At 46.4% G+C, this 25,803-nt stretch overlaps 1 long non-coding RNA gene across 1 annotated transcript in view; it reads right to left on the bottom strand.

Annotated features, from left to right (window-relative positions):
* LOC138498577 (uncharacterized) overlaps positions 1 to 25,803 on the bottom strand; it is a 277,923-nt gene that overhangs the window by 206,484 nt on the left and 45,636 nt on the right. The gene's annotated exons all lie outside the window — the stretch shown is intronic.

Here is a 25,803-nt window from a genome sequence, read left to right as displayed (position 1 = left end):
TAAATGCTGAGACGCAACAGAACAAATAGGTGCAACCGTAGGCGATTTAACAGGACACACTTCAGAATGAGTATCGACATTGTCAGTTACTTGGGAGATAAATATTTCTCCTGTTGTGTATGCCATAGCGATCGTGGCGTCCGTTACTTCTCTGCTCATTTGTTGTACATTATCAAGACAAGCTCTTGTGTCAGTCAGTGGTTCCTCTAATTCAGCGAGGGCCGAAGCACTGGTACAGGCTGAATGCGGAGCCATGACCGAGATCGAGCTCGGAATTGGCAGCGTATTTATCTTGCTTTGTGGGGAATTAGATTTTTCCAACCCCACAGTATCTTTTGTACAGAAGGTGCGAATATCCACATTTAGAGAATTTGCACGCTTTCTGTCTTTATTATCTTTGAGTCTTTTACCAATTAAAGCTTTCTTTGTTAGAGGGGACAAAGGATTGTAAATATTTGACATGTGCTCTGGCATTCCTGTTTTCAACGAGTTAATTTGTCGAGACATGTCACACAATGGAACACAATCAATAATATATAAAAGTAGGATAACAACCTCACTTCAGATCAGAAGCCGTTCTCCTACCAAGCAACGGGACAGCAGCCAAAATACTACTCACTATGGGTTATAGTTAAAAGTGCAAGAGTGATTACGCAAAAATATAAAATATATAATATATATTCCTACAACCTTAAAAAATTGATGTTCATAGATCCCACCATTTACAAAGGGTAATAAGGGAGAAGGAATCTTCGCAGCCCCAAAAATGAGATAATATGAGGTATGGGGATCTTCAAACAGTGTCACTATAAATAGAGCTATCAATAAAACATAGCTTAACACAATTTGTAAAATACAAATGATAAAATATCATTGCTAAGAAAGATTAAGAGTGAATCAAAGTCAGTATTTCATAAATGACACTTATAACAAGATTAAAATTAGCCATTGATTGAATGCATTAATTGTATAAGACTGAATTGTTTAGCTTTTTATATGTAAAGTGTCATCAGTGATGAGCAGCAGGCAAATGTAAATAACCACCTGGTTTTTGGAACGCCCGACAGCTTAAGGAGCGGCCTTAGTCCGACTCTCCCCCCCACCAGGATGGTCTTTATGCGTGGAATGTGCAAATAATTTTCTTATTCCTGATGTAATCTGCTTACATTATTTTTCACCATGGATGGAATTTCTGGACACAACAGGAGGCACTTTTCGAATTACAGCACGCCAACGCCACAATACGCCCAACAGCCTAACAGCACCAGCCCTTCTGCCTCCAGGGCTTACGCCGCGAGGGTGGCTGGGGCAGACTTTTCACTCGGGCTGAGGTCACGTGACTGGTCAGGTGATCGAGTCTGGGCCCCACCTCCTCCAGGAAGTGGAAGCGAGCTGGCAAGAGTTATGGGAAACTCGCAGTGCCAGTAATAAAAGGACTCCAAGGACTCCAAAAACGAACGTTCAGGGCACAGTTCGTATGCACAGCAAATACGCCTCTCAGGCGGCTGGGGCGGACTTTTCACTCGGGCTGAGGTCACGTGACTGGTCAGGTGATCGAGTCTGGGCCCCACCTCCTCCAGGAAGTGGAAGCGAGCTGGCAAGAGTTATGGGAAACTCGCAGTGCCAGTAATAAAAGGACTCCAAGGACTCCAAAAACGAACGTTCAGGGCACAGTTCGTATGCACAGCAAAGTAAGATTTATGAAGTTCTTTTAAGTTCTTGTATTTGTTTTTAATATTTTCTTTGTAGAGAGTCTTTTTCTCAGGAACGAATTTAACTTGCGCTGGAATCTTCACGTGGAAAGCCAGAAACCGCAGGAAGAAAAAATCACGCTCTTTTTCTCCAAAATCGCGGGAAAAACGCACACGCGTAGAAACGCACTCGCGCTAAAGTCCAAGACGCGATATAAATTTCACACGCTTTCCTCCAAGTCGCGGGAAACATGCGCACGCGCTGACGATTCAATTCGCGGGTAAAACGCACTCGCGCTGAAATCCAAGACGCGATAAAAATTACACGCGCTTTCCTCCAAGTCGCGGGAAACACGCACACACGCAGGCGCTTCAATTCGCGGGTAAAACGCTCTCGCGCTAAAATCCAAGACGCGATAAAAATTACACGCGCTTTGCTCCAAATCGCGGGAAACACGCACACGCGCTGACGACTCAATTCGCGGGTAAAACGCAATCGCGCTAATGTCCAACTCACGAATAAATACGTACACGCGCAACATACACACGCGCTTATATTATCACGCGGAAAAAACCCTTGCGTAAACGAACAGTAAGCGCGAGTCCAAAGTACACGCTCGCGCTTCACTCTCACGCGCAGAGTCACACGCGCGGGCGAAAAGTAACGGACAAAAAACTCTCGCGCTAGTTTGATTTAACATGTAGCGATAAAAACAAACGTACGCGCTTCAATCTTTTTAGATACAGATTTGATTTCAATCCCTTAGATAAATATAACCTTTTTACAAGTTCAACAAATCTGGAAAGTAACTTATCTTGAATAAGACTTGAAAACTTCTTTTCTCAGAATTAATGGAAGTTTCTGACTCCTGTCCTGTGTCTCCACCAAACTCCAAACATGACTCCTGTTATACTTTCAGATCCTCGGCTCAACTGCTAAAAACTTGTCACCCTTGACAAAGTTAAGCAGGAGCAACAAGGCACACGGCCTCTCAGCTGGGCAAGGACAATGAAAGGCAGGTTAGAATGTTCATTGTCCTCCCTATAAACAATCTCCAGCCAATCAGAATTTAGACTGAGAACCTCCATCTTGGCTTGGGGCAATCTCCATAGACTGCAATGAAGGTTAAGGGCAAAATTGGCTGTATAAAAAATATAACCCATAATAACTTCCTAAAACCTTTCTATACTAAATATGTGTCTCCCCTGACCCAATGTAAGTGATTATATGATACTGTATGTAAAGAATATGTCACTCCAACCTGACAGTACCTGACAGTACCCCCCCTGCTAACGCCCAGTCCCTGGGCCACTCTTCAATGGAAATTTTTTATGGAATCTTTCTACCAAACGAGGAGCATGTACATCACTAGCTTTCTCCCAAGTGCGCTCTTCAGGACCAAAGCCCTCCCAATCAATGAGATACTGTAGCTTTCCTCTTACTCTTTTAGAGTCCAGAATTCTTTTAACCAGAAATTCTTCGGAAGCATCTTCCTCAATCACAACTGCCGAAGGAGTAGGTGTTAATCTAGTTCCTTTAACCACAGGTTTTAATAAACTAACATGGAAAGTTGGATGAGTTTTCATATGACTGGGTAATTTAAGACAAACAGCCACTGGATTAATCACCTTTTCAACAACAAACGGTCCTACGAAACGAGGACAAAACTTATTTCTTCCTTTAATTCTCAAAAACTTGGTTGATAACCGCACCAAATCTCCCTCACTATATTGAGGACTAATCTTCCTTTTACGGTCAGCAAACTCTTTGTATTTTTGTTTACTCTCCACCAACACCCCTTTTGCATTTTCCAAATTTCTTTTCATAACTTCTAGTCTCCTTTCGACTTCTGGGTTTCTAGAATCATTACTAATCTCAATACTAAGAAAACGAGGATGAAAACCTCGTCCCAAATAAAACGGATACATAGAGGTGGCATCCTTACTACAGTTGTTATATGCGAATTCTGCAACCCACAACAAATCTACCCACTCTTCACCTGTCTGCAGATAACACCTCAAATATTTTTCCAACTCCTGATTTATCCTTTCTACCTGCCCATTGGTTTCTGGATGATAACCTGATGATAAACATACCTCCACTCCCAATCTCTTACAAATAGCTCTCCAAAACTTAGAAATAAATTGAGAACCTCTATCTGAGATGACCTGACTGGGAATTCCATATAATCTTACCACTTCTTGCAAGAAACTATGAGCTAAACTATCAGCGGTAACCTCTCCCTTCATTGGAATGAAATGTGCTTCTTTGGTGAGTAAATCAACTACAACCAATACCGAAGTACAACCTTTATCTTGTGGAAGATCCGTGATGAAATCTAAAGACACTGAGTAGCAAGGCCGCAGTGGAACTGGTAACGGCTCCAATAACCCAGAAGGCTTTCCGATGAGATTCTTAGATCTAGCACAAATTTCACAGGTCTTAACAAAATTGAGGGTATCTTGTCGAATTTGTTCCCACCAAAAATGTCTTCTGATCAACTCAAGAGTCTTCCGATACCCTGGATGTCCTGCCAAGACTGATTTGTGACACTCCTTCAACATTTTTTCTCTAAGTTCAATTTATGGTAAGTAGAGTCTGTCATCTAAATAAGGTAAACCATCTTTAATTTTGCGAGCTGGATCCAAACGAACCCAATCTTCAAGTTGTGTCTCAGAAATGGATTCCCTTACTTTCTTGAAGATTTCGTTCTCCTTTTCAACCCCAGCAAGAACAAAACATTCTGGAGCGATCAATGGAAGAGGCTCACAAACCGACTTAACCTCACTTTCTGGAAACTGCTGTGACAGAGCATCTGCCTTTTTATTTTGATTACCTGGCTTAAAAGTAACTATAAAGTCATAATCCGCAAAAAATAATGACCACCTAAGTTGTCGAGGTGTCAGAGTTTTTGCTGTCTTCAAAAAGAGTAAATTTCAGTGGTCAGTTAATACAGTCACAGTGTGACGTGCTCCTTTTAAAAAATGTCGCCATTCTTCAAATGCTGCTTTGATAGCAAGAAGCTCTCGGTCTGAAATGGTGTAATTTTCCTCTGCAGGTGAAAATCTCTTAGAAAAGTAAGCCACTGGATGCAATGGTCCTGTAACATTATGCCTCTGAGACAACACTGCTCCCATTGCCACATTGGAAGCATCAGCCTCTACAAAAAATGGTTTGGAAGTATCAGGATGAATCAAAATAGGAGAGGTAATGAATTTCTCCTTCAAAATATGAAAAGCCTCATCAGCCTTAGCTTCCCAAACAAATGGAACTCCTTTTCTTAAAAGTCGAGTAATTGGAGCTACTAAACTGGAAAAGCCTTCAATGAATCTTCGGTAAAAATTGGCAAATCCCAAAAAGCTCTGGATCTCCTTCACCTTAGTTGGAGTAGGCCAATCACGAACGGCTTCCACCTTTTTTGGATTCATTTCCAGACCACAAGGAGTAATCACAAATCCTAAAAATTCTACCGAATCGTTATGGAACTGACTCTTCTCCAATTTAGCTAAAAGATTATTCTCTCTCAATTTCCTCAAGACCTGTCGAACGTGAACTTTGTGTTTCTCCAAATTCTGTGAAAAAATCAAAATGTCGTCAATATAGACGATAACAAGAACATCAAGAAATTCCCGAAGAACCTCATCGATAAAAAATTGAAAAGCCGCTGGGGCATTGCAAAGACCGAAAGGCATCACTTGGTACTCGTACAGGCCAAATCTGGTTTTAAATGCCGTCTTCCACTCATCCCCCTCTTGGACCCTTACAAGATGATAAGCTCCACGTAAATCCAACTTAGAAAATATGGTTGCACCTTGGATTTGATTTAACATTTCTGAAATGAGAGGGAGAGGATACCGATTTTTCACTGTTATTCTATTTACTGCCCTGTAATCTATACAAGTTCTGAGAGAACCATCAGCTTTAGGCACAAAGAACAATGGCGAGGCTGCAGGCGATTGAGAGTGCCGAATAAATCCCTTAGCCAGATTTTCCTTTAAATATTCTTTCAAATAATCATTCTCTTTTTCAGTTAAGGCATAAACCCTACTGCTTGGTAAAATAGCTCCAGGCTCCAACTCTATCTTGCAGTCAAAAGGCCTATGAGGAGGCAACTCACCAGCTTCCTTTTCATCAAAAACATCCCAAAAATCCTGATAACAAGTTGGAAGTTCACCCACAACTGCTCCAATGTCAAAACCTATTGCCCCTCTTTCTGCAAGCGAGAATGAAACGGAATTCACAACTTTTTCTTTCTCTTCAAAAGATTTTCCTGAAAGACAATGTCCCTGACAAAAGGTTGATTCTAAGGATACAATTCTTGCACTCCAATCAATTCTGGGATTATGAAGTGTAAGCCAGGGCATACCCAAAATAATTTTCAAGATTGGAGCGTCAATTAACTCAAAAGAGATATTTTCTTTATGACCTCCAGTCATCTCCATTTCAAGTAACTCTGTATTATGAGTGATTGGACCTGAAGAAAGAGATGTCCCATCAACTGCTCTGACCTGCTCCATTTCTTTCTTAGCAACAATAGGAACACCTAGAGTTTTAGCCAATCCTCTATCCATAAAATTACCCGTAGCTCCTGAATCAATAATAATTGGCCCAGAACCTAAAAATACCTTTTCAAACATCAAGGATACGTTCACCGTTATGTGAGGAACCGCTGTCTGTATTGTGTTTGCCACTTGTTCTACTCTGCCTGAAGATTTGGAGATCTTCTTGGGGGTAAAAGGACAGGTTTCAAGAAAATGACCACTCCTACCACAGTATAAGCACAAATTATTCTCCCTTCTTCTTGCCTTCTCTTCCTTGGACAAAGGACCTCTCACCCGGCTCTGCTGGTCAATTATCTTTGACTTCTGTTCACCACCTCAAATTTAGGCCTCTCCATTCTTCCCGGAAACCTAACCTCTCCCTGAGTACGTCTACGCTCAGAACGTCTTTCTGTTAAACGAAAATCCAACTGTAGCACCAAATCAGTTAAGGCATCTAAAGTATTTGGTCGCTCCAAAACTCCAGCCAGAGCATCTTTTAACTCGTCCTTTAAGCCCCTATAAAATAAGGAAGCCCTCTTCTCCTCTGGCCATTTACTTTCTAAAATTAAAGTTCTAAATTGAGTGATATAAGAAATCAACTCCTTTCCTCCCTGGCGCAGTTCCAGTAATTCTCCATCAACCTCTAAAGATAACTGTCTCTTATCAAACATTTTCTTAAATTCTGTCTGGAAAAGGGAATAATTATTCAAAGCCAAATTCTTTTGACTAACCAAAAGACTTCCCCACGCAGAAGCTTCTCCAGATAAATATGATAAGATGAATGTTACCTTTGAAGCATCTGTGGAAAACAACTCTGGACGACTTAGAAAATGCAATTCACACTGAGTCTGAAAGATTTGAAACTTTCTAGAATCTCCTAAGAAACGTTCTGGGGCTGCCAAAGGAACAGGCATGACTAAAGTACCTAAACCTCTCTCCGCCCCCCTGGGAAGCCTAGCTTCTTGTTCTTATCCTACTCTTACCAACTCAGGTGGGTTTCCTGCACCTTCCGAAACTTCACCTTCTCTTTCTTGTATTTGTGTTACCTTTAAATTTAACTCATCCATTCTTTGACAAAGACTTGAATACTCTTGATGAGCCACCCGTAACTCTTCTCTCATTTCCCTAACCATTACTCCCAATGCCTCCATGGTTGTCTCGTCGGGGTTCATAACAGCTCGGGCAGACACTTTTTTTTATAATTGGCCTTTCATACTGTCATGCTGAGAACCTGGTGTCTGCAGAAGCTGCTGAACCACCGACAATCCACCCAAAATGTGGCACTCTGAGCTGACATACATATAACTGCTCAGTTTACCTCACTTTCAGGGGAAAGGGGGAAGGGACAAAGAAACAAACACCAGGCTGGAAGCTATCAACTCGCTTGTTCTTCACCTGTAGTTAAAACATAAACATGCAATATACCTCATTACTCATGGGTTACTATACTAACCTTAAAACTCTAAATCCTTAATCAAAATAGTTTAAAAACCATAGCTGGTTCTTCTCTTCAGAATGCCCAGAGAAGTGAAAAGCAGACAAGACTTCCTAACTTGTGGACCAGAATCTTAAAGATAATTCAGCCTTCTCAGTAGGTCCATGAATGTTAATTAACTTTGTAGTTAGTCTGCTCAAATCAAAGATTCTTGAACAAGGTCTTCAAGTAAGATTTATGAAGTTCTTTTAAGTTCTTGTATTTGTTTTTAATATTTTCTTTGTAGAGAGTCTTTTTCTCAGGAACGAATTTAACTTGCGCTGGAATCTTCACGTGGAAAGCCAGAAACAGCGGGAAGAAAAAATCACGCTCTTTTTCTCCAAAATCGCGGGAAAAACGCACACGCGTAGAAACGCACTCGCGCTAAAGTCCAAGACGCGATATAAATTTCACACGCTTTCCTCCAAGTCGCGGGAAACACGCACACGCGCTGACGATTCAATTCGCGGGTAAAACGCACTGGCGCTGAAATCCAAGACGCGATAAAAATTACACGCGCTTTCCTCCAAATCGCGGGAAACACGCACACGCGCTGACGACTCAATTCGCGGGTAAAACGCAATCGCGCTAATGTCCAACTCACGAATAAATACGTACACGTGCAACATACACACGCGCTTATATTATCACGCGGAAAAAACCCTTGCGTAAACGAACAGTAAGCGCGAGTCCAAAGTACACGCTCGCGCTTCACTCTCACGCGCAGAGTCACACGCGCAGGCAAAAAGTAACAGACAAAAAACTCTCGCGCTAGTTTGATTTAACATGTAGCGATAAAAACAAACGTACGCGCTTCAATCTTTTTAGATACAGATTTGATTTCAATCCCTTAGATAAATATAACCTTTTTACAAGTTCAACAAATCTGGAAAGTCACTTATCCTGAATAAGACTTGAAAACTTCTTTTCTCAGAATAAATGGAAGTTTCTGACTCCTGTCCTGTGTCTCCACCAAACTCCAAACATGACTCCTGTTATACTTTCAGATCTTCCGCTCAACCGCTAAAAACTTGTCACCCTTGACAAAGTTAAGCAGGAGCAACAAGGTACACGACCTCTCAGCTGGGCAAGGACGATGAAAGGCAGTTTAGAATGTTCATTGTCCTCCCTATAAACAATCTCCAGCCAATCAGAATTTAGACTGAGAACCTCCATCTTGGCTTGGGGCAATCTCCATAGACTGCAATGAAGGTTAAGGGCAAAATTGGCTGTATAAAAAATATAACCCATAATAACTTCCTAAAACCTTTCTATACTAAATATGTGTCTCCCCTGACCCAATGTAAGTGAGTATATGATACTGTATGTAAAGAATATGTCACTCCAACCTGACAGTACCTGACAGTAACAAACCCATTGTTAGATACACATTCATTTTAATCTGTATCCGACCATTTGGCTGAATCAGTCGTTACCATAAGACACACAGATTAGAGGCCGGTAAAATTAAAGAAGTGAACTGACCACCAATAGGTGTGCACCTAACCATTTAGAAATAGGAAAGTAGTGAGAGAGGAAAGGGCAAGGACCTCTACACCTTTATTGTAGGCGTCACACCATCGCTATCTAGGGATGGTTGGACCACACTCCTGGTGGATGAGGTACTTTAACACAGGGCTAAATAGCCAGCAATAGGGACTGAGATTTAGGAATAACCTTTTTAATAAAATAACTACTGTCTACTATGTGGAGGGCAGAGACAGGTAGTGGAAGCCCATTGACTCCTACTGTATTTACCCATTCTTTCTAAGCTAAACATGCTAAGCCTGGTTACTATATCATTGTAGCATGCACCTGGGCAGCATAGGATATGGTGCCAGGGGGAAGGGAGGAGAAAATACAGTCACGCTGACCCACACATTCACGGCCTTGTTGATACCGCAGTTCCTACAATCAAGGTTTCCACCCAGGGTTTTGATCTTTAATGTATCCCTCCCTATACCTTGTATTACAAGAGATGTGTTTTAATGCTTGAAGAAACACAGCGGCACATGCTTGGATCTTGTGCCGACCCTTGACTTGTGTTGGCAGAGGGGGGTTGTTTGCTTATCGGGGAATGCAACAGTGTTGTGGTCCGGTCAGTGGTGTGGGGCTGGCTCCGCACTGGCTGGGTGGGGGTTAGAAGCCTTCTGGCAGTTTAGTGGAGATGAATGGGTGCAGTGCAGAGCCTGGTGTTGTCTCACGCTCTTGCAGGGTGCATTCCTTTGGAAGATACTAAATATTCGCAACACTGGAGGGACGAGGGCAAGTGATCTTCTAGTAAAACGGGGCTCTGTGGATCCATTCTGTCTTAATGAGATTAGGCCTAGTGAACTGGGTTCATTAACAGCACAATCATGCAAGCTCCTACTTTTTGGGCCTAATACAAAATTTAGTTGTGTGCTATGTGTTTTCTAGTGGCACGCATCTACTGTAGGAACTACAGTGCCTCTACATGGTGCTTAATAGTGTGGTTCACTCCCGTCTTATACACTACATTACCTCATCGGGTGTTTACCTCACCTGAAAGCACCTAGGGGGGTGGAATAGGTTAAGTTCCATGCCAACACCATGTATAACATTATGGGGTACCCCATTGTTATTGTGAAAGCCTCCTCAATTGCAAATGCAGCAGCAGCAAGTGCCTGCTCACCTGGGAAATGTCCCTGCATCACTGCATCTAGGGATACACTGTAATATGCAAGCAGTGTGTGTCCCTGTCCCTTCTTCTGTGTCAGCACAGCTGTTATTACTTTTCCATTTGAATGGGAAAACAGGTGAAACTTCTCTTTGTTATTGGGTGTATCCAGTATTGGCGCCTGTGGTAACTCATGTTTTAGTTCCTCAAAGCTCTCGCCCATTTCAGCTGTCCATTTTATGTTTGTTTTGTACTTCTGGGCTTCTTTTAATGCTTGCAGCAGTGGCCTGGTGTAAATGGAGTAATCAAAAACTCATGCCCTGCAGTAGTTGCATAGGCCCAAAAACTGCTACATCTCCTTTACTGTTTTTGGTCGTGGAGTTTTATGTATGGCCTCTAGTCTTTCTGGTGTTATTTTTCTCCCATCTGCTGACACAATCTGACCCAAGTACATCACATATTTTTGACAGTACTGCAATTCATCTTTATCCACTTTGTATCCTTTGTCAGCTAGCAAAGTCAATAGTGTCACTAAGTCCTTTCTACACTCCTCTTCTGTTGTACTGCACAACAATATGTCATGAATGTACTGTATCACTGTGCTTGCAACCTGTAAGTTGCTCACTCCATTTGTATGACCCTGTTAAAGAAGTCAGGTCCCTCACAGTACCCTTCGGGCATTCTGGTGAGTTCGAACCTGGTCCCGCGATAGGGAAACCCAGTGATATGCCTGGAGTCTGGGTGTAGTGCGATGGAGAAAAATGTGTTCTACAAATCTGCCACAGTGATATAGTGTGCCTCAGCTGGAATACTGCAAAACATTGTTGCAGGATTTGGAACCAATGGATACTCTGCCTCAATTATATTGATAAGACTACAAATCTACCACAGTGAAGTAGTGTGCCTCTTCTGGAGTGCTGCAATGCATTGTTGAAGGATTTGGAACCAATGGATACACTGCCTCAATTATATTGTTAAGAGTGTGTAAATCCTGTATAAAACAGCACGGCCCTCCCTTTCCATTCTTGATCGAATGGATAGCTGTGTTGCAAGGTGATTTGCTCTCTTGTATTATGCCTCGCTGACATAGGGCATGCAGTGTCTCATAAATCCCTTCATCTGCTTCTCAAGAATCTCACAGCAATAGTCCTCCTTCTTTTAATTTGATGTGTAATGCCCCAGCCCCTTATGGTATTCCAACTTCATGGGGTCCTGTTGTCCATAATCTTTTTGGCACTTTTTCCAACTCCTGTATGTATCCTTTTTTGTTATTTATTTATTTATTGATATAGCTGTATTTAGTTCCTTAAAACTTCTACAACTGTTACAATTATTTTTCATAAAAGTCGCATTTGAAGTTAATACAATACAAAAACAGATATATATATATTTCATGATATAATATACTCCAATAAAACATTCCAACAAAATTATGTAAGCTGATATTCAATTAAACACTTCAGTGTATGGACATATATCATGTGTCTTGAGATTAAGAAGCTATGAACTTTTCCCCTTTACATTTGTCACAGATAACGAAAAGCGCTACTTCATTATGCACGAGATTCAAATTCCAATTTCTTTTTACAGCTGATCAAAAGGTTTCACTGCATGTAGTCAAACACTAAGTAGCACAATATGCATAGTTCCAGTTTCCGTGTTTAGGCAGTAACACCAGAAATCCACAGTTTTAATTGCATCATAATGATACACAAAACTACCGAATGCTGACATATATATCATATCCAAGCACAGGCTCTCAGTGAGAACATGTCTTACTGTCTCAAGATTAGCGTTGCATTTACAAATGGACTTCCCTGCTCCTCGTCCTCCTCTTTCTTTTTCTCTGTTTCCTTTTCCTCTTCTTCATACAATTTGCAAAGTTCTAAATGTCCTGCCTCTTTTTGAGCTTTACACCTTTGTAGGTAGCCGACAAGTATGAACACATACTGTTGATAATATATTTATCAACCATTCCCTATTCTGGCCATTCGTTATGACATTTCCCCAATGTGTCATGTACCCACTCAAAATGGTATTTTGTTATTTTGTCATGATATTAAGGCAATTTCCTACACATGTGATTAAGCAGTCCATCCATCCAATAGGATGTCATTATTCCACCTTAATCCTTACTGTCTCAATACTCTTCCCTCCCTTTTCACTCTTTTCCTTTATAATTTAAATCTTTAAACTCTCAAACATTACTCAATCAATCCCACTCACTCAACTATATACTTACAATCTACTCGTTCTCCCTATTTTCATCCACTCTGGCCTTCCCCACAGGCCCGCTCTTTCACATCTCGGACTCTACACTTAGATACACTGGCCTTCTCCACAGGCCTTCTCCACAGGCTGTCTTGTTGTACTATATTATATGAGTAAACAAGTGGCCTTCTCCCCAGGCCCAACACCTTAACAACAATGCCCTACTTTAGAACATTAAAAGCACAGGGACTCCTCCTTTCAACAGACTGCACTTTTAACTTGTGCTACGCAGCTCTCTAAATATGTACACGTTATCTCGACTCTGACCCTTCCATCATCTCCATAGCCGCAATAAACAAATACTACAACCACTTTTTACGACACAGAAAAACAAACTGCTGCTACTCCTAAAACATGTGCGCATACGCCCCTCTAAAAATTCTTCACAGAAAATAAGATGACACAAATATACCAATTGCCAGCACTACGCGCAACTCTTGTCTAACAAAGCCCATCACTTTCTACGCAACCCTCTGGTCTAGCGCAAATGTGCCACTTTCCATCTGCTCTCTATTGGATCAGCAGACCTAAAATCTAAGACTACTGTGGTCAATCACCCTCCCCTAACTCTGAGGGTGCACCGCTATACACCATAAAATAATCCCTCCCGCCCCTTGCGCTTTCATGCATGAGTACACTCATGCATCCTTTTTAGGAGATTCTTCACTTATATCCACCTCAAAGTCTCTCTTTAAAGGCCTCCACTTCAGTCGAAGTGAAGGCTGCGCCAGACCAGACGGACCTTTGGGTACTCAGCATCCACTGTCCTCCTCATAATTTGAGCTTTTAGTACTGGCCAATGGATTGTGACCCGCACTCCTCCGTGAGCATGGCTGGAATCCCCACGCCTCGTGACTCACCAATAAAAAATTACAAAAGTAGTCAAAAAAGGAGTGTATGCAGGCAAGAAGTAATGCCGGTTTATTCAGGGCCCAGACGCATCTGAGACAGCTATATTCAAACAGATCGCAGAGCAGAACTGCATTAAAAGGCGCTGTCAAGGAAACACCCCTAAATCTAAAACTTTTATAACAGTCAAGCTCATTAACATTAGTAACTTTGCAACATTAACAAATCTCCCCACTCCAAGCTGATTGGTGCTTACATGTTATACCCTTATGGAAAAACATACACTACATTTTGAAATTGGGTTCACAAACCTTCCCACACCACCCTTAATTAGAATGTGTGATGTCACAATCCAACCCCCAGTTCCCACATTGGAATGACAATTCGTTGAAACATTTGAGATGACCAGCGTACCTTTATTCATCTGTCCCGGTGAGCTCATCTGCGTTCTCATGAGAAATGCTCTCTACCATGCACTGTCAGAGCCTTGAAACATGGACATACTACTATACAAATGTTGCATATTAAGAACTGTTCAACCCTCTTCCCATGTGAAACGTACTAAAGGGCAATTTAAAACCACAGTGGTTCTGTTGACACCATTTAAAAATCGTGTTTTGCAAATCATTATGAATTATAAAAAATGGTCATGCACTCATTGCTTGTTGGTGGGACCCAAGGGCTCCAATCTGTGACCTCGAGAAATAACAATTATTGTTTGGTTCTTGCCATAACAGCCTGAGATCGTGGGACCTGCAATGTGTTACCAGCGACTGCAGCTTCATAGCAGATTAACAAAAAACTAACACACGTTTTAGCATGCTGCAAGGCCTATTTACCGCATTTCAGCCTATACCTAAGTTTGGTTAAACTTACCTGTGCTGCTGTATTTCTTTAAGAGGTACATTACTTTTATTTTTGGCTTGACTGTATAACGATTAAAAGGAGCCCCCTCTATTTTTACAGTGCTACTCTCGCAATTGAAAAGTGCATACCGTTTCACCGCGCAGAACTTGCATTTCGATTACACTCTACCAGGCTAGCACAGACCACAGAGAGCAGGGAATGTTTTTGGGCTTTTTATCGGCCACAATCCACCACACAGAATCAGAGGCTCAGATTGGTCCACTGAAAGTATGCTGGATGCTCAGCGTTTCTGCTTTGCCCACTGATGCATGTCCCGAATGCTGAATCTGTCGATTACTGTTGATATTCGGCACATCACGCGACATCAGCTTGGTAGGTGTTTTCCCACCCTAACACTTCTGTTGACTATTTGTGCATTAAGGGGCCGATTCATGGAACAAACGTGCGCCAAAAATCCCAGCTCAAGCAGGAGCAAGGTGGCGCAAGCGTGAGAAAGCAAGCGCACATGCACGTGTGCGATTCAAGGAAGGCGCTGTGCTACTTTCCCACTGGTTGTGCGCCAAATCGGTGCATAGCGCACGCGGGCACACACGTCATCCAACGGCATCCGCTTCGCGCACAGCAAAAGCGCACATAGCGCAGCGCACACAACAAAAGTGGGCGTAACAGTGTGCGTAACACGCGGATTGGGGAATAACGTGTGAAAAAGAAGGAGTAACTGGGGAAGTACTGCAGGGAACTGCACAGAACGCCCACACGCAGGCGAACAACCCGTATTCATGGATTTGAATACAGGAAACCCGCGCATGGCAAAAGACGCGCACAGGCGTCAATGCGTCTGCCACACGAAGGCAGGCGGAAGTGTCCCAGCGCACAGTAGAAAAGTGCGCGCAAACAACAAACACATATATACAGCTACGATGAATGCCCCATTTGTCACAGCACTGATCGTGGGACACCGCAGGAGGAGGAGAATAGCCAGGGCACGCATTTTTTCACCACGGACAAACCTTTTTGGGATGCCTGATGACCAGGTCTATGGCAGGTATAGGTTTCCACCCCATATCATCCTAGACCTGGTCAGGGAGTGGGAAGATGACCTAACATCCCCCACCCTCTGCTCCCAAGCATTGATCCCCTTGGAGAAGGTGCTCAATGTCCTGCATTTTTTGGCCACTGGGTCTTTTCAGCGGACTACTGCCATTGTGGGGGGGTCTCAGAAGCCACGCAGTCACGCTGCCTACACCAGGTATTGGCAATCATGACAGCGCGCCCCTCAGTCCGCAGGCTCATATACATGACCAGAACACCCGCAGAAAGGGAGGCCATTGTCCAGGACTTTTACAGGGTGGCACACTTCCCCAAAGTGCTCAGTGCCATAGATTGCACCCATGTGGCCCTACGTCCACCTAGGGCCACTGAGCACATCTACCAAAACCGCAAGCACTGGCATTACATCAATGTACAGGTGGTATGCGATGCAAAGGGAATCATCACCTCTGTCTATGCAAACTACCCTGGCTCCACCCATGACAGTTTCATATACAGAATGTCCACCCTGAGCCGCCCCCTGAAAGCTGGGCAGCATGGCGACACATGGCTCCTAGGTGAGTACAAATGCCCGTGCACATGCATGCATGTCACACACACACACACAAATACACAAACCCCAATAATCACAACCATTATCACCTCTCCAGGGGACAGTGCCTACCCTCTCAGCAACCACATGATGACGCCAATCCGGAACCCCACCACACCACCCCAGGTAAGATACAACGCGGCCCATATTGCAACCAGGGCCATAGTGGAGCGCACATTCGGAGTGCTCAAGTCACGCTTCCGCTCCCTTGACCGCTCTGGCGGGCAGCTACTCTATGCACCCCCAGTAGTGTGCAGGATCATTGTGTCAGCATGTGTCCGGCACAATGTTGCAACATGGCAGGGCGTACCGGTGGACATGGTGATGCCCCCACTTCCCCAACCACAGGCACAGGCGCTGCCCATGGGAGGGGATAGGGCACGTGGCGAGGAAGCCTGGACTCAGCATGTGGCCAGATTTTTCACCTAAACTCCCAACCCTGCGGAGTGCAGACAGGCCTGGCACATACCAAATGACAAGTGATGATGACAAAGAGACAGTCAACTGTCACAACCTTAACACCCTGAGATTGCTGCCATGGAATTGCCACATTGTGTGCATCCCTAGCTACTTAAACACAAGCAATCCTGTGTGACCAAAAGGCACACATGCAACGTGTGAATCACACAGACCTGCAATACAGGACATGACTATCACTGGTATGTCACTCAAACCCTCCCAAACCACAACATGACATGGCAAGCAATAGCAACACAGTACCAAAAAGGTACACATTGCCATGTGAAAAATGTAAATGGGCATCCGACAATGATGCCTGACATGGAATCAGATGAAATGACTGACCAACAACCTCCCACCCAAAATAAGTCATATCCAAATGCATTCCAAAAGTTGTATTTTAAACATAACAATGGGCCTCATTAGAAGGTTGGAGGTTGGAGTTTAGCGGCATGATTGCCTCCATACCGCAATCCGGGCCCGGGTTCCTCGAATGAGGAATTACCGGGCCATCGCAACCTTGGCGGACCAAGTAATTCCCCGTCCGAGGAACCCGGACCCAGTCCATCCCCATTCCCATTCGAGCCCCCATAGGGCTCAATGGGAATGGGGATGGAGCTAACAACGGGCCCGTTAATGACGAGCCCGTTGTTAGCTCCTTGGTCCCCTCACGGGACCCGGTAAGGACGCCTGTTTTTTCCAGGCGCCCATTGCGGGTCCCGCGAGGAGACCTCGTAATAGGGCGGAACGGTTTACCGGCACCGGCACCTTTACCGGTGCCGGTAAACCCATTCCGCCAACCTTATAGTGAGGGCCAATGAATGCCTGTCCACATGCACAATGTGGATTGCAAAATCAACACTGCAGCTACTGTGTGCCGTATCCACCTCCTGCAACACACTGCTCAGTGCACAGCACAGTGAACAGCCATTGTGTGTGATGCACACCCTGAGCATCACATCTAAGTGACAAACTACATAAATAAACCAAAATAGGCATGTACAGGATACACAAATGGTCATAGAACATGTGCTGCAGGGACACAGTGGGCACCAGAAGGCAAACAGAGTGTACACCTCGACATGGAAAGGTGGCTGTACATGTAGTGGATCATAGTGCGAGTGTGTGGGTCAGTAAGGACATGCACTCAACATATGCATGTGAAATCAAGTGACCATCAGTGTCCTCTACACATCACATGTGAACATTCACCATGTGTATACCCCAGCATGTAAAATCACAACTATCCCCTCACACCTGAAAGGTAAACACAACACATGAACAGGCATTGGTCAGCAGAATACATCATGTAAATAGGAAAGAACAATTACAATTTCAGGGTGCCCATCACACTGCAGGGCAAGGCAACTATCAACAACAAAACACCCCCCCTCCCTCACAAATTACCACAACCCACTGAACAACTGCATCTGAGTTATTCATCCGACATCCTTGAATTCCACCTCGCAACAAGATCACCCTTCCCCTTTGTCACCATCTCCCACCTTGTGTGTAAAAAGTTGCCAGCACCCTCAGAGTCCACCTAGATTTGCAAAAGCACAGAATCCAACAGAACTCAAAGCAGGACAACACAGAAGCCAAGCAAATAGCCTGCAGGCAATAAAACAAACCAGAACAGCCTCCAGTAGATGACTTGAACTAGCAGTATGCCACAAAGGCCAAGTACTACCACAATGATGTTAACAACCAAGGTAGCACAGTAAAACAATGTCACAACAGGATCTGAACCATGTGTGGCACATAACATAGAATGATGCACCACGAACGGATGTCTACTGTCACAGCTCCCATGTACAGGCGCAGGAGTGGCACAAAACAACCACCCCCACCGTGGTCTGGGTGCCTGCGAGGTCTAACTCACACATGCCTCTGAGACCTGGTGGGGAAGGAGGGTCAGGGATATGCAGTCGGGACAGACATTGGCATACTGGATAACCGGAATGAGGGGCAGGAGAGGGGAGTAGGATTGACACGGGAAAGTAGGGAATGCACCAAAATGTAGTACACACATAAACAAATACACAATTAGATCAAACTTGTTCACATGCACATAGCACCAAATTACTCAAATGTAAGTCAAAGAGAAACTTATCTCTGGGGTGAGTGCTGACCTTCTGCCTGCGCACTCTCAGGTCCGGTAACAGGAGCATTTCAATGCTGCAAAGAGAGCCACAGTTAATAATCTGTGCGTGCCCAAAACACACTAACACACCACCAAATATGCCCCAAAGTAACAAAATACACTACAAACAGACAGACTTGTTTGGATGCTTTATACCCATACGTAACATTACCCCTCTGATGGTTCATAGACAGTCAATGCAGTAAGTCAGGCACGGGTGGGTGCGTGGCAAATGGAACACCAATGTGTCACGATTCACACAACATGCAATGTTCCCTGTGTAAGCGAACAGACGCATATAGCAATGTCTGACTTCAGAACAAGTCCTGTACCACCATGACCAAAATAAAGTAGCCAGTGCATGTATCAATTTCTACTTGGAAATTAAATGCACTGCACCCGAGTCTGTCCCTTGCTGTCTGTCCCTGTGAGCTGCTTCATTCCATGTCCCGGAACGCTACATGGCTAATACAAGTGCCTCAATGGACCATGGTGGACCGGAGGGTATGTTCCACTGCCCCTGCAGGTGCCCCAGACAACTTTCACATCAACTAGCCATCAGTCCACTAACACATCTGAGCTGTATTGTGTGCTTCTACACCAATATTTGTCCAAGTTCACCGTCAGTGCTGCTATTAAGCATGCATGTTCAACTGCCCAGGTGGAAGGTTTGCTGTGTTGTGACCCCCCCTGTGCTGCTCACCTTGCCTGGAGTCCCTTGAAACACGTCATCGATTTTCGGATGTATGATCGTAATCCCTGTGCCTCTGCTTGCGCACACAGGTGCATGTCGGCAGCACCAAACTTGTCCTGATTCCAGACGTCCAATGGCCCATGTCTGCTGGCAAAGGTGGTCTTGAGGCTCATCCCCCTGTAGAAAGTGCATGAAACACATGATTAATGCTTAATATTCATCTGTGTGTGTCTCTTCAGGCATTACATGACTGGACCATGTCAGAGACGTACATCGGAAATCACACCATCAGTCCGTCTTTCACAGCAACAGTGTGGAACACACTATCTACGGCATGATTTGCAACAAGCACATGTTCATTAAAGATAAGAAACATACTACGCAATGCATAGCAATGAATGTACACATGAATCATTAAACACCCCATCTAGCAAAAGAAGAACAGTGACATTTACACCCCAATCATCCCCACTAGGGGTGTTAACACAAGTTCCACAGCAGCAGACATGCCACAGATATGACAGTCCATTGCCCTTGTGTAATAGGCTGTTACACCGAACCATCCTTGCGAGCCCATGGATAAGGGAAGCAGGAGTGTCATATGTGAGTCAAGGACCCCAAGCAGCAAACAGATACACAAGACAAGATTGAAGGGCCCAGCTGGAACAGACAGTGGATGCTTTCAAAAGCCACAAAGCACCACACCGTCACATGAAAGCACAATAGACTAGCAATTTGAAACTATATTAACTAATTACACTAACTATGAAAAACCTACTTTACCTATTTAAACTAACTATCAAACAGAAACTTAACTATCTAAACTAAAAGAAAAATCAAAAATGGCCACATATGACCCGGGGATGGGGGTACACCCAGGAGGGGGGAGGTACAGGGTGCTGCTCAACACCCACATGCGATGATGCTGAGGAAAAAAAAAAAACCTCCATGGGCTCAACGCCTGCACAGCCCAACCTATGTGGAAGATAGATTGTCCTCCGAGCCTGGCTCTTTCTGGAAAGGAGGACGTGGCACAGGAGCATGACCACGCCTAGCCGCATCTTGCCCCTCGTCAGCAGCAGGTCTGCCGGACGGGTGAGCCTGGTTCTGTGTGGCGATGACATGTAGGTCTGCATGCCGAACATCCCGTGATACACGTGCATCCTCTTGCAAGGTAGCACGTGTAACACGGAGTTCCTCCTGCAAGGCCTGGCTTGACAACCGCTGCACCTCCCGGCAAGCATGTAGCTAAGCTGAGATGGTACGCTCAAGCTGTGCAAACCTCTCCTCTGCCCGCTCCCTCTGGGACATTAGAAGGACACCCAGAGTGGATCTGAGGGAAGCACACTCCTCCCTCAAGGCCTCCATGTGTGCCACTGCGTGAGCAGCAATTGCTTGATGCAAAGACGACATTTTAACCTGGCGTGCCCTGTCTGAGGCCGCCATACCCAGCCTGAGCGAGCAGGCCGTGGACCGTGCTGCCTGCTGCTGGAGAAGCACCTGCCCAGCAGGGGGGAGCACAGATTGGGCCACACGCTCCATGCTCTCAGCGATGTTCTCCATTGCTGCCCCCTGCCGTTCAGAATTGGCAGTCATGTCTTGCTCCCACTCAGTATACTGTGGTTGCGCGCGGCGACCACGTTGCTGGGCTTGACCCCTGCGGGACCCAAGGACCGGGTGTCCTCGTTGTGTTGGCACCGCTCGCGGCTGCATGAATACATGCCCCAGTCGATGTGATGTCCCACGCACATCAGTGACTGGTGTGGAGGGTGACCCTGTGTCCCGATCCACCACGGGCGGAGGTTCCAAGACTGTCTGACCCCTCAGTGCAGGTGTCGTGGACAGAGGAGTGTCCACATCAGAATCACTCACCCCTGACATATGGACCTGATGCTCATCCAACTCGACATGGTCGTCAGAGTGTTTTTCAGGGCTGGAATCATAGGCAGCGAGAGACAAGATGGACTGTAGCACTTGGGGGTTTTCGTGGCCTACCACCCCACCACCCCCACTTGTGCTGGGTTGATGTAGTGATAACAACCCTGTGCCTGGCATGCTAACACCATCCTCCGGCTCCATTGCGTCATCATCTGAAAAATATAGAGAAAAAAGGTCACTACACATGTTAGGAGCACACAACACACACCAACACCAAACACATCAGGCAGACATGTGACACACAAAACAGAACCTGGCATGCATGCTGGGTCAACTTGAAATTGCTAATGTGATCAGAGCTGTTGAAAGGTGGCAGTTTGCATTGAAGTGGGTCTATGTAGTGCAGCAAATATGTATGTCACTCACTACCTACATGTACAAGGACTTCATGGTGTGTGTCAGAAAATGTGAAGGCAGTGCAAGGTCAACTTCAGGCATCACGTGCAATGTGCATTCAATGGGTAGCATATCTACAAGCAAAGCACCCCTCCACCCAAGTGCAAAAGCAGGGATGCCTAGCATGGTATCAAAATGCTGGCCATAGACCTGTGTATTGACAGACAGTGTTGACTAGCATCAACAGCTTCATGTGAGTCAAGTGACAACACTGCAAATGATGATGGGACAGTAAGCAGGACACATGCTGAAACCTCTGCAGTCCACCCACGTGTGAAGAAGACACTAAACCAGTTGGACAGAGTCATTGTCCATTAAACAGGCTGAGACCTGTGACCCACACAGATTGTCAGACCCTAAACATTTGTGCAATGCAGTACTGAGCCACAGTTGACATGGGAAGGCAGATGAAATGCCATGCAATTTGGGTCATCATGGACTTGTGTAACAGTGATCATCCAGTCATGGACACATATGGGCATGCGTGAAATGCACATGGAGCATGAATGGGCACTCATGTTCCTGCGGGGCATCTGACCTCTGCACAGTCCAAGTGAGACACCCTGCATCAAGTACTAAGGATGTACCACAATGGATATGTCTGGCAGATTGGACGCTGGATGTTAGAATGTACACAGGAGGCATGACCAGGGAAGTAACCAAGGGCAATATTGTAGCAGACCAGTGCTAACATGGAATTGGGGTGCAGAGCAGGGGGTTGAGGGGCAAGGGAGCATGCCTACATTGGCTGCCCCCTTGCAGGCAGAGGACACATGCACATCAGTCATGCTACGCATAGTTCCTGGGCTGAAAGGAAGCTCACCCCACGCTACATGCAGAAGTGCCAGTGAGCTGGAACATGGACCGGAGGGGCATACTGGTAACCAGCATGTGACTACGGTGCAAAAGTGGTGATGTGGACAGTCCCCGTCTGCTCCACATGTCCACCATCCAGCAGAGTAGACATGCATCAGGGAAGCATTGCATTACTCATACATCATAACCATGTACACGTGACATGTAGTGGCAGTCATGCACAGCACATCACACAAGTAAAACACACACGTCCTCGACAAACACGCATCAACACTCATCGGACTGGGCATCAAAGTCCGGCATCTCTCCCACTCCTTTGACCAATTCAGATGGTATGAACTACGCAACGAGTGACTCATGCGGAGTGAGGTCTTCCTCCTCTGGTGCAGGCCCACCGCCAGTCAACAGAGTCAAGTTGTAATTTGAGGCACGCTTAGCCTTAGCGCTGCGTTTGAGGTCATTCCAACGCTTTTTGCACTCTTGCGCCGTGCGCACCTCATGGCCGAATGCGCTCACATGTTGCGCATATTGCACCCAGTGGGTATCACAGTGGGCAGCCGTAGTGTGACAATTAGCACCCACTAGCATGTCATGGCTGTGTTTCCGCACGTAGCCCACGATGAAGTACAGTTCCTGGTTGCAGAAAGGCTTCTTCCTCGACGTGCAGGAGGTTGTCGCTGTGTGTGGGGTCCCAGCCTGTGCTGCAGGTGCAACCTTCCTCCTCTTGGATTGTGGCACAGACCCTGGCTGGCTGATGCCGCCCTGATCAGTATCGCCAGTGGGACCGGTGGATTGAGCCAAGGGAGTGGCAGGTGGAGGGACGACCAAAGGGCTGACTTGTGTCAGTGGCAGCTGGGTGCCCTTTAATGGACCCTGCGCATCAACATCCGCTGTGGCAGAGTCATTGACCACAACTGTCCTGGTTGGCAGACTCACAACCGGGGTGTTGTTGGCTGCATCTGCCCCTGCACTTGCCAACACCCGGCTGTTCGGGGCAGCAGATGACATTACTGCCCCAGGGACACGTGTCTTGGTCAGGGCAGCCCTGCGTGCCCCTACGGTTTCCCTCCGGTCCTGTTGGAAATCTTCCAAGGGCTCTTCAATCGCCAACGCAGCCTGCGCTGGCAGACCCTGAGCCTGGGTGGTGGTGTCCACAGCTGCACCTGCAGCTACCACTACCCTTGGGCCCGTGGCAGTCGATAAAACGGACTGCCGGGTCACACGGGCGCCAGTGCCAGATGCAGAAGCTGCATCTCCGGGAACCACAGGGGGTGGTGGCATGACTGCACTGCCACTTGGCACAACATCGTGCTCAAGTGGCGCACCCCTGCCTCTTCCCCCTCTGTGGCCACCCTGGACACCCTGGAGTCCCCCGCCTCCCTGGTCACCCCTGCCACGTCCCTGACCATGCCCGCCACGAGGAGTATGCCCAGCTGAGGCGCCCCTCACCTTTGGTGGCCTCCCAACCATGGCACAGATGGAGTATTGCCGGCACAGATGGAGTAGTGCCAATGGGAGGTGTACACCACAATTGACCTGGGCAATTGGGGTGAAGGGGGTGGGATGCAAGATGTTAACAGTCCCCCTGCACCTGCAAGGCTGTATGTGACCCCGGTGATGTTGTGACGGGTCGCGCTACGCTCAGGCACCCCAAAACTGCAGTAAAACCGTGCACGCAACCCTGCAGCCTACGTGCGTGGAACCAACCTCCTGCAGTACGCAGTGGTACCCAGTAACACAAAAAATGCGTACGCGTGGGACACGCAGGCTATTATGACCTTGAAAATGGGTGCGATACACAGGGTCACCCGCAGTGGGAAAAATAGCATGCACGACTCACCATCTGACTAGCGTGATAATGAAAAACACGTGTAGCCAATACCCCCACCAAAAGAAGAGATACGTCCTCGATCGCTGTAAAGATGTGATGGCGCGCAAACATCATGAAACAGCTACACGTCGGTCTCCACGAAAGGCACGTAGAGCAAACTGCTGGCCCCGCTCACCTTTAACCCGTGCTGTGGGAAACACCCGTGCGCATCACGTCACTTACGCGCATAGGCCCTTTCCTCGGATTACACGCATTCACACGCGGACGTGCAGTTTTTTCACACGTGCTGAACCACTATGCCCACGTCACGAGGGAAACTCCCACGCGTGTAACGTCAGAGAAGCGCTTACGCGCTTCGGGCCTTTGGTCCAATGAAAACACGTACGTGTGCTGACGTGCTTACGCGCTAAGGGCCTCCAATGTGCAATTTTTTCACGTGCCAAATCACTCCGTATCAAGCTGGCCACACAACAACACATGGAAGACCACGCTCATGCCCAGAAGGCCGAATTACTGCTGCCAGAGCTCAGGCGAGGGTCTGGCACTTGAAAGAAATACCTTACAGGGAGCGCAGGGTCAGTATGGCAATAAATTACTCTAAATGGGGGTGGGTGGCTTGCACGTTTATGGGGACGAACGAGCAAAAAGTGCTTAGCTCATCCTGGTTCACATGCTGGTTCTCATGCTAGCAATGATCTCAGAGCAAGAAAACTGGATCATATTGGTTGTTGCAACTTTCTCCAGCTTCAGCGTGAGGATGGGAGCGCGGAGCTTTCCTTCACAGGGGGAGTGCAAGGGTGGGGGCCAGCCAGCTGCCTGCGCCTTGTGTGTGTCTCTGTCCTTGGCTGTTGCGGTGGAAGGGGAGCTGAGCCTTGCTGTACTATCGCAGTGAGGCCTGTTTACCCAAGATGGAGTCGAAAGGCGGCACAAAAGATGGATGCCCCTTGTCCTGCTCAGTAGTCCCATCTATGTAGCGGTCAACCGTGGTTAACTTTACATAAGGGCAAGGGGCAACCCCACTACTGGTGGCACGTGGTCCAAGTCCCGTACTGAGGAGTGTACGGCGCGAGGGGGCCTGGGGGCCCCTCGCTCCCATACACACATCAGCCAGGGGTGCAGTTGCTGTGAGCACCCCTGCTGGAACCGAAGACTCCCGACTGGGATTCCATCGCTCCACAGCCCAGCCCCAGGACCCAGTTGCCCACCCACTCCTGCCTCTGGGGTTGCCATGTCGGGCACAACATCATCTGGCACCACTGGCAACTCCCAGCAAGAGAGGCAGAGGGCCACCAGCTTCAGTGCCAGAGAAGTTGGTGTCCTGGTGGAGCAAGTCCTAGGGCAGTATGATGCCCTCTTTGGAAGTTCGCGCGCTGACTATGAAGGACGGACCAGGATCTGGATGGACATCGTGACTGCCATCAACGCGGAGGGCGAGGCAGTCCGCGACTTACATCATGTCAAGAAGCACTGGGAGGACTTCAGGTCCAGGACCCTCAACAAGGCCCGGTGCCTCTCTACGGCAGTGAATGCCAAGGGGCGCCGGGGCCTCTGT

The sequence above is a fragment of the Ambystoma mexicanum genome, chromosome 5q (assembly GCF_040938575.1).
Source record: "Ambystoma mexicanum isolate Mex_15411 chromosome 5q, UKY_AmexF1_1, whole genome shotgun sequence".
Lineage (NCBI taxonomy): Eukaryota > Metazoa > Chordata > Amphibia > Caudata > Ambystomatidae > Ambystoma > Ambystoma mexicanum.
The sequence above is the reverse complement of the archived record's forward strand: the minus strand, read 5'-3'. Positions and strand labels throughout refer to the sequence as shown.